Genomic DNA, 5,256 nt, shown 5'->3' with positions numbered 1-5,256 from the left:
AATAAGACGACAGGGAAATCTTTTAATGCCTGACGGCCAGCCGACAGGAATTATTTTCCTGACGGTTATTCCTGTCGGCTACCCTCAGGAAAATCTTGATGCCGTCAGGTTTATAGGTAGACTTATTGTGATGGCCAGCCTACAGGAAAAATGGCACGCAGGAAAATGAATTATGTTGAGCATGTAATTTTCTTTCTTTGGGATCAATGTTGAGCTTGTATCTGACAAATCCATATCCTTCTATAATTACAAATTTATTAGCACATATCAATGGTCCACGTATGACCCCATTAAGTGAAAATCCACATCATATCTTCATACAAGCATCTAAAACCAGTATATACATAGCACGTATCCATGCATGATTGAACATCTGGTAGATGACATCTGAAAATTTTAATTGCTGTTGTTTTATTTGCTCAACAGCAGTAACATGTCAGTTGTACGCATACATGCCACCGCCACCCAAAACAATAAGACTCATGTTTCTAAGCCCACTGGTTCATGATCTGGAGCATCATCTACACCTTCATAAGTTTCTAAGTCACCTTAGGCTACCACCATGTTCTCACCATCATTGTTGCCTTCCCTGTTGCCATTGCCGACGTGGTCGCCCATAGCACCATCCTCCAAGCTAACAGAGGATAACTCGGTGTTCCCTGCAAAGTCATGTACACAAGTAACGGGAATAATATTGGAAAGAGAAGGAGATGATGACCAACATTTTTCACCATATGAGTTGTTATCCGCTTAACTCTTTCAAGTTTCATCTTTTAGCATATCTATACAATATATCCTACAGCCCCATGAAACATATATTTTATATTTTAAAGTGGCTCCAAAAGATAATCTGGTCCACTTGATGATAATTTAGCTAATCAAGGACTAAAAAAGGATGTTCATTTAGTTTTTCTTTGTAAATCTTAGATATGACATATGGCAGCAATGCAACCATTAGATGTTATACTACATCTTGGTGCTTTATAAAATAATGGATAGGATTAAACAATACTCACTGGTAGCTTCATGTTCGACCTTGTGCCCACTAGAACGACATTCTTAACGAGGTCCTGCCCTTTTTGCCTTGATGAAAAATGTGCAATCTCAAGATTCCAATCAAGGATAGATGATTTTGTTCAGAACAAGAACTAAAGATTTCTGGAAAAGCAGAGTATACTTGTAGCCAGCGGAATAACAGTTTATCTAAAAAGATGACCAAGAAGGCAAGAACTTAAGAGATTGCATAATCCCCTAATTTTAGATATATAGTAAATTCAGCTTCATCTAAACTAACATGATGGGTGAAGATTGTAATTCAAGGAAGTAAAATAAATTAATGGGGTTAGGTAGACGTTGGGCAAACAATGGCTCCAGATTCAATGCACAAGTGCCAAAGACTGGACAAGAAGACCTGAACTAAATCATGCCCTCAAAGAAGATCCAGCATGCCATACACCCTTGAGTAACTGAGGAATATGACTGCCAGTCTAGATACATGATGGAAGAAACACACAAATCAGATAGATATGCATGTGCATTAATCACCTCATGTTGCTGACCTGCGAGAACTTCATAAAGAAGAGGTATGTACTCCTTATAGTCTTCAGCACACACACGCGCGCGCGCGCGCGCGCGCGCATAAAACAGAGCACGGACACGCGCTGACTCACTCTTCGAACAGGGCATATGCGAACAGGTGCCGAGCTCAAGGGATGACATGTTCCAAACAACAAGGTACCTGCGACCAAATATGTGTTCAGGAGAAGATTAGAGGAATGGATTAGTGGCACTGTGCATATGAGGATAGACTGAGTTAGCGTCAGGGATAGATGGTGGATAGTTTCAAAACAATTTACACTACCTCATCATAAATAAGTAATTTGCCAAATAAATAAGGACAACAACAAATAATAAGGTAACAATTTGAGAGATAATTGCCACATAAAGGCAAGTATGTATATTTCCAAAGTGTGAGAGGTACCTGAGATAGCTTTTGCCTTGCCTTCCTTCCACTACAAAGACTTCTAAAGATGAGAAACAATACCTAAAAGAGAGTGGCACAACTATGCAAATAATTACTTACATTGCTAACTAAAATATGACTAACTTGCTTCTAAAATTGAACGTTTACTGCCAAAATTATTTGTAAAGGGAGGCGATATATAGAAGTTGTACCAGTGTGGCTGCAGCTTCAACAAAGGATCCTTGATATGTCAGATTCGAGCTACAAGAAATCAAGCATGAAAAAAGAGTAAATATTTGACATCTGATTTCAAGACATTATACTACAACTTGCTCATAAAGTTTTTCAAATGTACATAAATACATAAATACCACTGAGAAAGCAGTTATAGGCCTCATCTTTATATACAGTACATATTTTAAAAGTACATATCTAGCAATGATACAAGAAGCTTTTCAGTTTCTCAATTATATCAGCTAACGTCAGTGCTAATAACACAACCAATAGTAGGTCCTAAAATTTTGAGATATGTGAGAGAACAAAAATCTTTCTAGCAAATTGAAAATTGAACAAATCAACATACTGAAAACAGATGCAAAGGGACCCTTATTTTCCCACTCACAAGCCAACTCTTTTCACCAATGAACCAGCAAAAGAAGGAAATCAAGATCCTGATCCCTCAGATCTAGATGTGCAACAACAGACTTACCCAGATCTGGAGCAGGGAGCACGGTCATCGCGTCCTGACTTCGTTATTTGGATGACCATGGTTGGACTTACCACAGAAAAATGGATCAACTGGCTTGGACAAAACGGAGAGGAGGAGGCCGCTGCTGTCACGTCAGACAAGGAGGAGCAGGCAGTTTACTAGATGTGCAACAACAGACTTACCCAGATCTGGAGCAGGGAGCACGGTCATCGCGTCCAGGGAGGACGTGTTGGGTGGAGTGGGCCGACGAAGGTGGGATGCAGCAAGGGTCGGAGCTGCAGGCAAGCGACGGTGGAAGTCACGAACATTAAAGGTGGGCGTCGGTGGCGGACACAGGTTGACCCGGGCGGCGGTGGTGGAGGTGAGAGACGACCAGTAGTGGAGGTCGGGAGAGTGGAGGGTGAGCGGCGCCGGAACGATTTAGGGCGGCGGCGCCGGCCAGGAAGTTTGAGGAGGGCGGCGGCCATGGAGCAGATGTGAGATGGAGAGATGGGACGAAGTGGGGAGTTGGTGGTCTAGGGATTCTATTCATCTCGATGGGCTTTTTTCCTGTAGGCCCATACACACAGGAAAATCGGCGGAAGTTTCATTTGAGGCGCCAAAGCGGAAAAAACGCGGGAGGTAAGAATTTCCGGCGCCAGAGCCCGTTTTGCGGTAGAGAAATGGCGGGCTAGGCCTCAAATATTTTTCCTGTGGGCTGGACTCTCAGGAAAATAGGCAATTTTCCTGGGGGTCAAATTTAGCCCGTCAGAAAAATTTATATTCCTGTGATGGGCTTCGGGCCTCACAGGAAAATTCGTCACCTACAGGAAAAGTACAGTTTCTGGTAGTGGAAGGAACAGGGGCCGCCACCATCGGCCAAGAACGGCGCCGCATGGGCAAGCGCCCGGCCACGCTGGTTGACGGCAGTAGCGGGAGGGAGCGAGGGAAGGAGGCTAGGCGGCGGGGGAAGAGAGGGCCGCCCCTGTCACCTCGCTCGGGGAGGCGACACGGGGGGTACGCTGGGGGAAGAGTTCGTGGCTTTATCGCAGCCTACACATGGTTCTTGCCTCATGTGTGCTCAGCTGACTCTTCGGAGATACATGCAATAAGAAACAGGATTTTGTTAGCACAGAGGATCAGCTGCAACCGTTTGGTCATTGACTCTGATAGCTTAACTGCCATATAGGTTGTGAACCAATAGGAGGCCTTTGGACCTAATGTTGTTGTGATTACAGAGTGCAACCATATGTGACTGGAGTTTGCATTAATATCATGTGATCATTGCTTCAGAAGCTCTAACGAAGTGGTTGATGCTTTAGCAAAACCCTCCTTTAGGTCTAGAAGCTCTGAAGTTTGGGAAGAGTCTATTCCTGATTTTATTTATCCTTTTATTGTAAAAGACATATCCATTATCTGAGAAATAAAGTCTTTTAGCTGTCAAAAAAAAAGAGTGTGTCACCATAAGCATGGATCTTCGTGCTCGAGCGCGCACAAGGTCTTGGCAGTGAAGAACGAGCGAGAGGCAACGAGTATAACTATATGTGAAGTTTTCCTTTTTACTACAGAAACTTCTAATCCATTTTATCATCTGTCATGGTTCGGTGAAGTCGTTAGCACGTCAGCACATTCAGCCATACACAGTCCAATCTTCCATGGAATTAGTTCCTTTCGATTTCAGTAAAAGCATCTACAGTCGGCCGCCCCAAACCTGCCTCAGATGTTTGGGTGGACGGCCCGGTCACTGATCGGTCACGAAAATGTGATCTAGACAGGCGCTTCAAACGGGCCTCAATTGACCGGGCTCCCTCATATCCAGCTCAAATATGGAGCGGATATGGGGGCATCTGAGTGCGCCCGAACGAGTCCGCCATGTCGGACCTGGCCCACATTGGCCCACCCGACCCCACATATATTCCTTCCATTCATTTGCCGGACCAAACCCTAGCCACTTCATTTCACCCCTCCTCTCCCCTCCGCCATCCGAGCTCATCTTCGGCAATCTCCATCCTTCTCCGTCATGACGGGCAACGGATCTGACTCCGGCCAGTCCGGATTCGTTGACTGGAGTGTCATACCGTGCGGGTTGGAGGAGGCAATGGCCGTTAGCATTGCAGTTCGCCGCTCCCAGGAGGACAGCGCCCGGCCGACGACAATATCTGTCCTGTGTGACTCCATAGCGTTGGCTCAAGTGGCGCTCGGATCCTCCGGGCTGGATCATCGTGTTCCCGGCAGCCTTCAAAACTCTCCTTCCCCATCACCGGTCTGCCGGAGTATGAGTCCCACAGGGACCGGTGTGCCCGCCGTGGGAAGTAGATGATAAGGGCCGCCGAGGCCCGACTCGCTGCCGAAATGGCGACGGTGGAGGCTGCTGATGCGGCGGCGCGGACGGCCGTATAGGAGGAAGCCATCCACGTTCGCATTGTGAAGAAGTGGCAGCGCAGGAACACACGCGCTCTCGTCCGAGAGTAGAATCGGGGGATCCGTTCCATGGCCGGACTGCCACCAAAGGAGGAGAAGGAGGACATCGATGGTGAGGACAGCTCTAGTGACGAGCAGATCCGGATCGATCCCTACTATGTCTTTGACTGTACTTTCGCGAGAA

General features: G+C 46.0%; 1 long non-coding RNA gene across 7 annotated transcripts; it reads right to left on the bottom strand.

The window, feature by feature from the left end:
• Positions 1–381: 381 nt before the first annotated feature.
• Positions 382–3,160, bottom strand: LOC123064598 (uncharacterized). 7 transcript variants are annotated; one of them, XR_006430739.1, is made up of 5 exons: positions 2,855–3,160; positions 2,673–2,761; positions 2,176–2,224; positions 1,982–2,044; positions 382–1,738 (listed from the first exon to the last, which is right to left on the bottom strand). It is a non-coding gene; the product is annotated as an uncharacterized lncRNA (long non-coding RNA). The 7 variants fall into 7 exon arrangements; XR_006430735.1 differs by having other exon boundaries at positions 2,673–3,160; XR_006430738.1 differs by having other exon boundaries at positions 382–1,083; positions 1,546–2,224; positions 2,673–3,160.
• Positions 3,161–5,256: the final 2,096 nt, after the last annotated feature.

The sequence above is a fragment of the Triticum aestivum genome, chromosome 3B (genome assembly GCF_018294505.1).
Source record: "Triticum aestivum cultivar Chinese Spring chromosome 3B, IWGSC CS RefSeq v2.1, whole genome shotgun sequence".
Lineage (NCBI taxonomy): Eukaryota > Viridiplantae > Streptophyta > Magnoliopsida > Poales > Poaceae > Triticum > Triticum aestivum.
This window is presented reverse-complemented; position numbering and strand designations above follow the sequence as displayed.